Genomic DNA, 12,106 nt, shown 5'->3' on the forward strand with positions numbered 1-12,106 from the left:
TTGGAGTAAAGGACTTAACGAATTGATATCTACATGGACCATGAGAAATCAAAAGGTTTTATATTTTGACTTAATATAAACATTAAAACTTGAAGACCTACACAAATATAACCAACTTATTTTTGACAAACGTGCAAAAGCAATCTGATAAAGGAAGGATAGCCTTTTTAACAAAGGATTTGTTAAAAGTCTATCCATTTGTTTGTTAAAGTCTATCTGTTTGTTAATGGTACAGGAACAATTGGATATCCATAAGAATTAAAAAAAAAAAAACTTCAACCTAAGTATCACACATCACACAAAAATTAACTCAAAATTAATTAAAAACTTATATGTAAAATGAAAACTATAAAATTTTAGCCAAAAAACACAAGAGAAAAAATTGGGGATTTAAGGTTGGGTGAAGCATTTGTAGACATGATATCTAAAGCATGATCTATAAAAGGAAAAATGGACCTCATTAAAATTTAAAATGTTGGTTCAATGAAAGACCCTCAAGGAGGATAAAAAGGTAAGCTATTTACTGAAGAGATATTTGCAAGCCGCATTCCTAACAAATAATTAATATCTACAATGTATAAAGAATTCTCAAAACTCAACAATAAAAATTAAACAGTGCTAAAATACAAAATAGTAAGAACACCAAATGCTGGCAAGGATGTGGAGAAACTGGAATACTGTTGCTTTTATGGTAGGAAAGTAAAATAGTATTACCACTCTGGAAAATAGTTTGGCACTTTCTTGGAAAAACTAAACATACAATTACCATGAAACAAAAGCGAGAAATTTTTTTGTGTGTTACCATTTCATCTTTATCATGGTTCATGAAATGTATCACGTCAAATTATTATAATGCTGGTGCAGTAAACCCATTATTATACAAAGACATCCTCTCAACAATCTGTATCCAGGAGATAAAACATGAGTCCATTTTCTAACTCTGTAAATATTTTCTTCAATTCAGCATGTGAAATCTATTTCATTAAATAATTGTAATTTAGGATTAAGTCTCCTGTCCTTTGAGATCAAATTAAACACATAAAGGAAAATCAAAATAGAAAACCCAACGATAACAACTGTATTGTAACATCATTTCATTTTCAGCTACATGAACATCTTTTTCAGGTAATGTTACTAGCACAACTTGTTTATGGGGTTTTATAGTTTAGGGTAAATATATTTTTTAAAAAACTTATCTCTATTGTACATAGTTGTAATATAAAATGATTTACAGGCTGTATTTCTCAGAAAGCAGGTTTAGACAGTAATCCTGCTAAAGAAAGTTTCTCATTTAGCCTATGTCATAGAATGAAAAGGTATGATTAAAAAGTCTTCTGATCATAATGCTTGAGACCATCAAAGGAGTGTTCAGTTTCCTCCACAAAGAGCCACCAGGATTTATTTCATAATCTTCCTTGGTTTCATCCTGTTGATTCAAAAATACAGTGCACTTAATATTACCCCAATCATAATAAACATAAGATAGTTTTAATTATAGAAGAATTATTGTATTTGTAGACATTAAGTCAGATTATACATTACACTACATCGATTACGTGCGATCTTTGATAATACCATTCATTTAATTAAATATGTCTAGCAGATAACTGATATTTCTTGATTACTGTACAAAGAGCAATAGCTTTCAAGATTCAGATTAAGGACTTCTTTGAATTTATTATATTTTACATTAGAGCCATTATTTTCTAATAATGAAATATAATCTCACACAGAATTGAATAACACAATATAATACCTAATTCACTGAACAGAAAGAGAGAAAGTTGTAAGCCTGTGATTTTTTTTTTTTTTTTAACTTGGCAGACTTTAGTTATCCAAGGCAAATAATGAATTGAATTTAAACAGTTATCTATCTTTCAATCAGTTCAAAACTCCTGACTTTTCTGTCTTATTTTTCAATATGCTAATGAGATAACATGAATATATATTTTAAACAGTTTTACATATGACAAAATTAAGAAAAATATTTTGCAAATACGTTCCTAATCCCCTCACCAATATTCATCACAAAATAAATCATGATGTCTATCTACAGTGGCAGAAACTCTATCAAATTTTGTTGATAAGCTTATGTATGTATTATGCTGAACATTTCCATGATTTTGGTTGAAAATGTACCTGGTTTTCCAGTAGAAAATTTACTAGTAAATTTTACAGTGAAAGTTCGATTATCTTATGAAGTATGCACCCTGATATATTGAATTAATCTAATATATGAAATTCACAGATAGAGCAAGTCAGCTCCTCTTTGAAGACTGCAAAAATAAATTTTATTTGTGACAATGGCATTATGAAAATCCCAACATACCAGAACGGCTTGGCAAAGAGAGATACCGTACATCTTTTGATAGAATGCTTTGATATCATTCATGTCGGTTTCAGAATGAGAAACCATAATCCTGATCAATGTCTTATGACACGTTCCAGCACCCTGTCCAAAACAGATAATCATAAGTGCCTCTCATTTAGAAAATAATCTTACTAAAGAACATGGATTTTAAAGTGAAGCTCTTTTTACTCTTCCATGTAATTTCTAGAAACCATCTCCAGATTAAAACATACACATACACAGCACATATACAGCACACATGTGGTAAGGAAATGACAAGAAACATTAGCCGTAGATACAGAGAGCTTTTTACAACCTCCTAATCAGTCTCCCACCATCCAGACTTTCCTCCGCCTAAACCAGACAATAATTACAAATAAAGCGAACTTTAGAAATTGTAAATCTGACCATCTAAGTCATGTATTTAAAACACTTCAGTGGTCTTCTGTTGCTCTTAGGACGAAAACCAATCACTTTATCGAGGATCCTGCCTAATTCTACAATCTCTTCCACTGTGCACCATTGCTCTAGTTATATTTCTTGCCTTGAAAGGGTTGTGTTACCTTTTGCTTTCAAGCCTTGTGTGCACTTTGTTCCCGCCTCTTGGACCACCCTTGCTGTGTCTCCCCATCTCTTCCACCCTCATCCTCACCTGGCTCATTTTCACTTAAACTTCACTCAAACTTCAGGTTTCAGTTTAGTTGACAGCACGGCTACATTCATTTCCAAATCTGGGGCACCTCTTTCTCTTTGTGGTTCTATACGTAGTACCAGGTATTCCTCATCACCAGCTACATACCACGCCAAACATAGCAGCCGGAGGGCAGCAACTGTGCTGCCTCCTATGTGACCACAGCTATCACGCTTCTCATTTCATAGAGGCTCCTTAATATTATTTGAACAGTTAGATCTCTCTCTCTCTGAAGACCTCTCTGTCTTGGAGTTGCAAAGAAAAAAACAAAGACAACTTTATAACTACTCATTTGGGGGCTCAAAATATAAATAGAGAAATGGTATCCTATATAATACCATGCATGCTAGAGAGTAAGTTTAAAGCGAAATACAGAAGTTTCTCAAAAACATATAACACGTTCTACGTCCGTCATCATTAAATGATATTTTAAAAGATTTAGCTATTAATCCATGGCGTGAAAAACAGAACAATGAAAGACAAATGAAACTTAGAAAGTGGGAGATCAGAAAACTCACAAGCTTAGCAGAAGTGGGTTACTAAAATCACACATAAAAAGTGAAAGTATATCTCCCTTACCCCAGTGACTCAGGTTTTAAGCAAATCACAGGTAAGCCATAAATCACTTACAAGCTCACTTTACAATCATACCTATTTTTAAAAATCACCAAATTTAACAGAAGCTTGTTCTGAGAAGGTAATGTATTACCTCTTAATTCAATAGAATAATGATTCTCTTTAGCAGTAAGATATAAATGTGTGATTTTCTAAGAAAATGAACTTTTCTGTTCTCTCTACAAAACAGTAATTTTTTTCTGAGTAAAACATATCAGTAGAATGGTACCTTCACGGCCTGATGAAGTTTCTCAGCAAAGAAAGCTCGTTTGCTTGTGGCACATTCTACTGTAAGAGAGGCAAATTTTAGTTGACATATTCACCACAAAAGAAGAAAGACGCATGTGAGAGAAACAAGAAATACAGAGTTTTGCCAACAGGATTCTGTTCCCCATGTCGTTCCTCACTGCCACCCCCCATCCACACCAAAGGAGACATTTGGCTTATGAGAAGACATTGATGACTCTCCAGATGATGGTTTTGAATATCCTTTCCCCTCATATCTGTCACCTATTCTACCTTAAATCCACCTAAAAGCAACTTTAATAGTTATTACTATCTTAAATATATTCTTCTTGGAAATGGAGAAACCAGTAGGTGTTAAAGGCCTACAAATAAATACTTTCTTCATGTTGTAATAAGAACATTAAAACAAAAAACCCACCTTGGGATAGGACAGACTTAAATATAAAGCAGCACCTAAATAATAGCACATGACAATTCACAGTGCTTTTTATCTTGCAACTTGAAGTGAAATTTGTGGACCAAAAGCATTGGCGTCAACCAGGGCACAGGATCCACCCCAAACCTACTGAATCAGAATACGCATTTTAACAAGAATTCCAGAGGATTCATGTGCCTGGTAATGTTTGAGAGGCACTGCTTGAGAACATAGGTTCCCCAACCCTAGCGGTCATCTGAATAACCTGGGAGACCCTTAAAATGTACAGATTTTCAGAAGCTAACCCAGCTGAATCAGACTCCTGGACTTGCCCAAGGTGGTACAGTTAAGCACTGGTAAACCAGGATTTGAATCTATATTTATCTAATTCCAAATCCCATGCTCTTAATGACTATTCAGCGTGGCCTCTGCAGTGTGCCCCACTTGGTGCATTGCTTGGCATAAGTGGGTGCTCAATAAGTACATTCCACCTCTCCATATTTTTGAAAGGGAAATAATATCTACTGTTACAAAGAAGGTTATCACACTGCTTTGTCAATCTTACATGTTGCCTCTATTTGAAACACAGATGCACCATGTCTGAGGACTTGTTTTTTGTTTTGTTTTGCTTTTTGAATTCTTTTTTCTTTTTTTTTTTTTTAGGCATGGGGCAGCATTGAAAATACCATTTCTAGTTAGAAACTTTCTCAGCTCTAGGACTACATACCGATGGCTGTGAGGCATTTCTCAATGTCACCTTTCAGCTCCAGGTCCAGAACTGTGTTCATGTTGTTCTGACTGTACTTGGTGTATTTCTGAAACACTGAGTATTAAGTTTAAACTAAGAGATGTACAAAAACTTTAGCAAAATCAGGGAGACTGGTTCTGAGAATTCCTTGGGATAACAACTTCAACCACACATTTTAAAGCTATTTTCATAACTAAGCATAATATGGATACTTCATCTTCTCCTGGGAACAAAACTCGCATGGCCATTTTGGTACTCCTGTATGTTTTGGGAAATGTTTGTAAGTGTTGACAGTAGTAGAAATGGCACGTGATTGACAACCATACACTTACTACCGCAGTGCTAAGTGCCATAGCAAATTGATCTTCTCTTACAGAAATCTCTGTGCAGTAAATTTCTCTTAAGTTTAGCATGGGAAAACAGTGTGCTAGTATAACATAACAAATTTTAGGTAATCATCATGACTTTCCTCTTGTCTTGGGTTTCAGAAAGCGCAGAACTAACTAAATCTTGTGCTCAAGGGCCAGAACTCTTTTTGGGCTCTTTGTTTGTTTCTGGAATACCTACATACTCTTTTCTTCATTTAGCCCTGAGTTTTTTTGTTTTACTTCATTGTAATTTTATATGTTCTGTTTCATATATGGCTTCTGTCACATTTGTTCCAAATCATTTAGATGAATAAAAACAGTGAAAATAGTGAAATGGTGTCTGACAAGCCAAACTCACAAAAAGTGTTTCAAATACTATAAAATAGTGGCTGTACAAAGTTGGACAAATGAATACATAGTAGTAATGTGTGGGGTGCACTATGCCCATTTGATATAGGAGTGACACCGATAAAAAAACTCCATAAACAAAATTTTTTCTTTTTACCTCTGTGAATGAAGATGGGGATAGCTTCTGGTGGTGAGGGTAGTAGTGAACACGTTCACATCTGTCCCCTTTCTCCTTTCTCCTGCTTCATATAAAGCCTGTCAAGAGGCAAAAACGTAAACACTTGATTATCTGCTGAAGTGGTATCTGCACAGGAATGTTAGGTCTCCTTAAAGATTTCCTAGGCAGCTGAGTAGGTAACACTGAGACTGCATGTTCTTTAAAGATAGGGACCTAATTTTGTTTGTCAAGTATCGTCCACACTATCTCTAAAGGGATATCTCTATCTCTTGTAAACACTAAGACAAACATGAGTTTGCAGAATAAGTGCTTGTTGAATTAATTTGCTTTAAGATTATGCTCCATATCAAGATAACTCTAAGGAACTCTCTAAAAAAGATTTTTTACTCTTTATTGTCCAAAGTAATTGTTAGCAAATGGTACTTATAAGTCAATAATTCAAGCATAACCTAGATCTTGCATTTTGATGTTAGAATTTCTCAATTCAAATTCTGACTCTGTAATTTAAAAGCTGTAAAAATTTACCCTTACTACACTACTGATTTTTCCCTTTTGTAAGTGAAAAAAGCTAATCCCTGCCCTATTGTCAGGAGCACACACTCTGTTAACTTTGAAATGTTAATTACCATCCGCCTGGATCACACTAATCCATGTAGCCTCCATAAATATACATCTAAGAGCCCTGATAGTCTTAAAATGGAAAGTAAATTCAGAAATGTCACCAGCAAATAAGAATAATTTTTTATTGTGGGCAATTATTCAAATGCTAACTCTTATTTTTTGAGGTGCTTGCAAAATTTCTATTAAAATAATGAAACTTCCAAAGGACCTAAAAAGTTATTTTGGACTGTTCAAGCAAACTGATGTTATATGTATGCCTTTATTCAACAAAAAGTTAATGAGTGCCTATTATGTGCAAAATAATGTCCTGGTATATTGAAGGAGGTGGTGGAAGATAAGTTTCTATCCTTATTGACTCATTGTGGTGAATTTATATAGTGAATACAATTCCACAAGGAAGGCATAATACAAATAGCAGTTGTTTGTTTTTTTTAAAACAAATCCAGGCTTTATTAAAATGGCATTTTTCTAATGTTGCCAACAGATTGGTACATAAATAACCAGCAGTCTTACTCTATAAAGCCATATATTTGAAAGTATATAAATATGTTATTATAGTTATATTATTACATTAATCCTACAATAGTTTTACAATAGAAACTAACATCTACAATCCATTCCAACGTTCACTGTTAAAACAATGTTAGATGGGCTTACTCTTTTCACTTCCCTTAATAAAAAATTACTTTTTCCCTTTTTATACCTGGTAAAATGAAAATTCAGAGTTTTCTCAACAAAGCAATTACTTTGGAATGAAAAATCAAATTCTCATTGTTGTCTTTTAATCCTCTCGGGCTTTACAAATAATGAGGTCTATTGAAAGTTAAAGACTACATTTTTTTCTCTTGGAAGGTGTCCCTTATTCAAGGAATGAACATTAAGGAGCCATTGACCTCTGGGAGGATCTTATATTTCCTTTCAAATGAAAGGCATCTAGTGGGAAGCCCACCTAAGGCAGGGGGAATGACTCCAGCAGAATTTCGTAACTGCTTGCTCACCCTGGTGTCTGTATCAGCCAAGTCTTCATTACACCAAGATCCTCACATCAGTCACCCTGAAAAAACAATCCCATTAGAGCTCTTCTGTAACATGTAATCACATGGCTTACTTCATTCTCTTAAAACCAGATAAATAATATTCTATGAGAAAAAAGAGAGCTAAGGAAATCTTGTCATTCGAGACAACATGCATAAACTTGAGGGACACTATGCTAAGTGAAATTATCCAGACACAGGAAAACAAACACTTCACAATCTCACCTATATGTGGAATCTAAAAAAAGCTGAACTTCCAGAAGTAGAGCGCACAATGATGGGGGTAAGAGGGTGGGGAGGGAGGGAAGGAATGGGGAGTTGTTGGCCAAAGGGTGCAAAGTTTCAGACACGCCAGAGAAATAAGTGTTGAGATCTGTTGCACAGCAGGGTGATTATAGTCAATAATAATGCGTTGTATATTTCAAAGTAACTAAGAAAGTACATTTCAGATGTCCCACCACAAAAAATGATGGATGTGTTAATTAGATTGATTTAATCCTTCCACATTGTACCTCATACATATATACATAATTACGTGTCAATTAAAAATAATATTAGTAAGAAGGAAATAAAAAAAGTTAGTTACTCATTTCTAGAGAAAGTGAGAAAGCTCAAACCTAAAATTTGACTCTTCATAAAAGAAGAGGCATTTCCTGAAGTATCTGAGTTATACCTTAGCAAGAGAAAGCAAAGCCTTCTGAAAATCTCCAGAGGTGTCTGAGGTGATGTCTTTGGCTAGATCTCTTTTCAGTTCTGAGAAATAAGAAAAATAGATTTTGCAGTAAACTACTATTAACAATGATAATAATATAATATCTGGCATCTCTGTATTGGCTTATAATGTACAGTGCCATAATGTACAGTGACTTTTGGGACACTTCCAAATATTATCATCTTTTAATAAAAATAGAGAAATTAGAGGAGGTGAAATTTTGGATCGTCACATTTATTTCCCATAGGCAGTGGAAGCAATTTGGATAATATTGTGAATGAAAAGCTACAGTCATAAAAAGCTTTTGCTAATAAGAATAAGTTGAGTAAGTGCATCTTATCAAATAATTCTAAAATACAGCATGGCAAAATTTGAGCAATAACAAAGTTTGAGCAATTGATGCAGTAAATGCAATAACATCACAGTGAGGGTGTTAGTACCAACACTGTTTTTCAAATATATATTAATTTATTCATTGAATTATTGATTTGTTCATTCATTGAATTACCACTGGTTGACAAGCACTGTACTAGATGTTTAAAGTACAGTAGTATAACCAGACTTGCTCTGTACATTCTCTTGAGGAAGGGAGTTTTGCTTAAATCGGATGGTTTACCTTCATGGCAGCACAGAGTTCATCAGCATCAAACTGAGCTGGAGTTTTTAGTAGAGCCAAGGCAACTTCCTCAAGGTTACCAGTAAGGGCTTTCTTCAGAGCTTCATCCAGGGGCTGTAGATAAGAGATTAGCATAAGGGCTTTTAAATGGTTATACAATGGTGGTATTCCTGATCTTTAGGTTATCTTACTACTTATCTTTGAACCCAATCATCTTTTAGAGTTGACTTCCTTTCACATAGAGAAGCATACAAGATATTTAGGAATGTTATCTTAATATTTTAGACCCAGAGGAATTGGAATAAAATTTACTGAATTCTTTGATAACCTCTTACAGGATAGGATTCTTAATCTTTTATACAGGGGAGAAATCACAAAGTGCAAAACATAGGGGCTGTGTGTTAGCAGAAAACAGCAGTAAAAATACTTTAAAAGTAATGTGTCAATAATGTTTCCAACCTTTGCAGTTTTCACTGCTCAAAAAGCACTACAATCAGACATGGCCATCATATAGTTTTCTAATTGCACCGCTTAAAAGAGGAAAGAAAAAAAATTCTATATTTGATATACAAGATATAAAGCTTGCTTTTAAAGTAAAATTTTACGTAAATTTTACATTGAGGCATTAAACAGCTCAAACTGAATTTTAACAGAAGACACATTTGAATCAGAACATATGTCTTACTACTAATAGTAATCTTGATGTTCAAAATAAAGATTTGTGTTCAGAACATCATATATGCAAGGAACTTACAATAAGAATGATAGATCTTGGACGTATCCTGCGCCGTCTTGGATATGGTTGCCTCACCGACATCATCGCGGTTGCGACTGGCCCATCTTGGACGCGGTCACATCACCTTGGATATGATTGAGTGCAGTATGGCCAGTCTTTTACTCTAACCTCGTGGTTTCTTCAAACAAAGAAAACCTTTACCTCGTGGTTTCCCAAAGGACCCTTCCCCTCCCGCCTAGAGGTACCTCCATCTTGACTCCGTCACCCCTGCCCACCAGGCCCACAGCAGCAGTCGCCCTGATCCCACACACCAGCACTCCCTCCCCCTCCACGTCTGCGTTTTTGGCGCCCACCAACCCATATAAACGTTTTGTCCTCCTCCTAGTCCCTGCCCCGCCATTGTGAGCGCTGCCCGGCAGGTGTTTCCTCCTTTAATAAAGCCTGAACGGTACCCGGCATTTTGGCTCGTTTTCTTACAGAGATTGCATTTGATAAAATCGATTCAGTTGCAACAAAGTGGATAAAAACTGCAATCCGGGTCTTGGAAACAATGGAACAACCGTGGTTAGACCAAGAACTAGGTAACTACACTTCAGAATCCGTGTTTAAACTCAAATACAACTGAAATTAAATACCTGCAGTGACCGCTCTAACCTGCCTTTCCTTTCTCCTGGAGGTATGAGCTTTGATCTGTTGAGGCCGAGCGTCGTTTCTCTTAGTTAGAACGTCAGTGGTGGCTGCTTCATCCACACCTGCAAACACAGGGCCACCAGACTTTAAAGTCAATTTACTTCACTATCAATTGACATAAAATGATTTATGATCAAGACATTGCAAGTGAAGTTCTTGACAAACTAAGAAGTATATCAGCCTTGGAAATAGATGTTACACACATAGAAAAGGGGTGACATTCCATTCATTGGAATGAGAAAGGAAGAGGATATGAATCGTTTGTGGCTCCCCACCTTGCAGTGTCTGATCCTACTTCAAACGCTCCTTCAAACAGGGAGGGCGCCTGCGCACATCGCGGGGCGACAGGTGGAGGCGCCGAGGGCAAAGGTCGTGGTCCCACCACAGTCCCCAGGCGGACTTTCCAATGCCTGGGGACTTCTGGTGTCTGGCACCTGTGGGGACTGTTCGGGACTGTGGGGTCCGGACCGGCCAGAGCTCGTCCAGCCTTGGCGCGGGCTGTGCAGGCTCCTTGGTGCTGGAGCAGGAGCAGAGACCTGGCTCGGGCACCCAGGGGCTGTGTGGGGACCGTCCCTGTCCCCAGGGCCATGGCCTGCTCGAAGCCGAGCTCGGGAGCGAACAGACAAAGTCGGGGTCCTCAGAGGACTGCCCTGACCAGCGGGAGCCTGAGCTTGGCCGGGCGTCCCAGTGACCGGGGCACAGTTGGTGAGGGGCGACGAGGGCATGAGGTTGGCGGCGACAGGCACTGACTGTGTAGGCCTTTAGGCTCAGGCAGCGGAGGCGGGGGCAGAGGTGAGCAGGGGGAGCCACCCTGGCTGAGGGCGGGGAGCACGAGGGCCTGGGGTCCCTTGTCCTCACCGGCCTGTTGTCGCGCATGAGGGGCCGTGAGCAGAAGCATCCTAGGGCTCTCCTGGTCATTATTCAAGGTGCTGGTTTCTACAACTGAAGTTCAGGCTCTTGATTCCCTCCCAGATTTCCTCACCTGTTTGTCCTTCGCCAAACCCTAAATATCCCGGCAAGAAATAAAGCAAAATTTAGCAATAACTCCCTAGTGAGCTCAGTATGCTGGGGCACCCCTTAAATTGGACCTGATTTGACACTGGCCTGAGACCCTCCCCCAAATCTTTTAGTGTGGCCCCTACTTGGTACTTATCAGAGGCCCTTATCTAAAAACTAAGATACATACCAGGTACGAGAAAAGATTTGCACCTGAGGGTGACTTACTGAAGGTGTGAGGGGAGTTCAGGTCCCAATAGGATGGGGAAATTCTTGTTTTCTGGCACCTTGAACATTGTCCTCTTTCGTAAAACACTGCAATAAAACAAACATTTGTGCTAGATCCCATTTCATTCCACATTCTCATAAGTCACAAAATATGTCACGTATCATTTGTTATTTATTTATGTTGCTTTTTAACATCTACTCGATTCTTTCCAAACACAAAACAGAGGTTGGACAGAGATATATAGGAGACTGCAGAGCTGAAAGAAGCCCATTTCTCTCACCATGAAAATTAAGATCTAAACAACCTTTTTTTTAATAGCTGATAGCGTCCAGATCAACTATCTTCATTTTGTAGGCAAAATTTCTGGGAAAATCAAGCCGAATTACTTCTAATTACTCAAATGTCCATTTTCTGTTGCAATAAGCATAATTACATATTATAGACATTTTTTGGAGTGACAGAGAAAGGCAGCCTTGATGAACATCCCCATGACCAAAATGCAGATATAATGGT

At 37.2% G+C, this 12,106-nt stretch overlaps 1 pseudogene; it reads right to left on the bottom strand.

Moving 5' to 3' along the window:
- Positions 1-1,368: 1,368 nt before the first annotated feature.
- On the bottom strand, positions 1,369-9,759 carry LOC134384436 (annexin A1-like; annotated as a pseudogene).
- Positions 9,760-12,106: the final 2,347 nt, after the last annotated feature.

This window comes from Cynocephalus volans, chromosome 8, assembly GCF_027409185.1.
Source record: "Cynocephalus volans isolate mCynVol1 chromosome 8, mCynVol1.pri, whole genome shotgun sequence".
Taxonomy (NCBI): domain Eukaryota; kingdom Metazoa; phylum Chordata; class Mammalia; order Dermoptera; family Cynocephalidae; genus Cynocephalus; species Cynocephalus volans.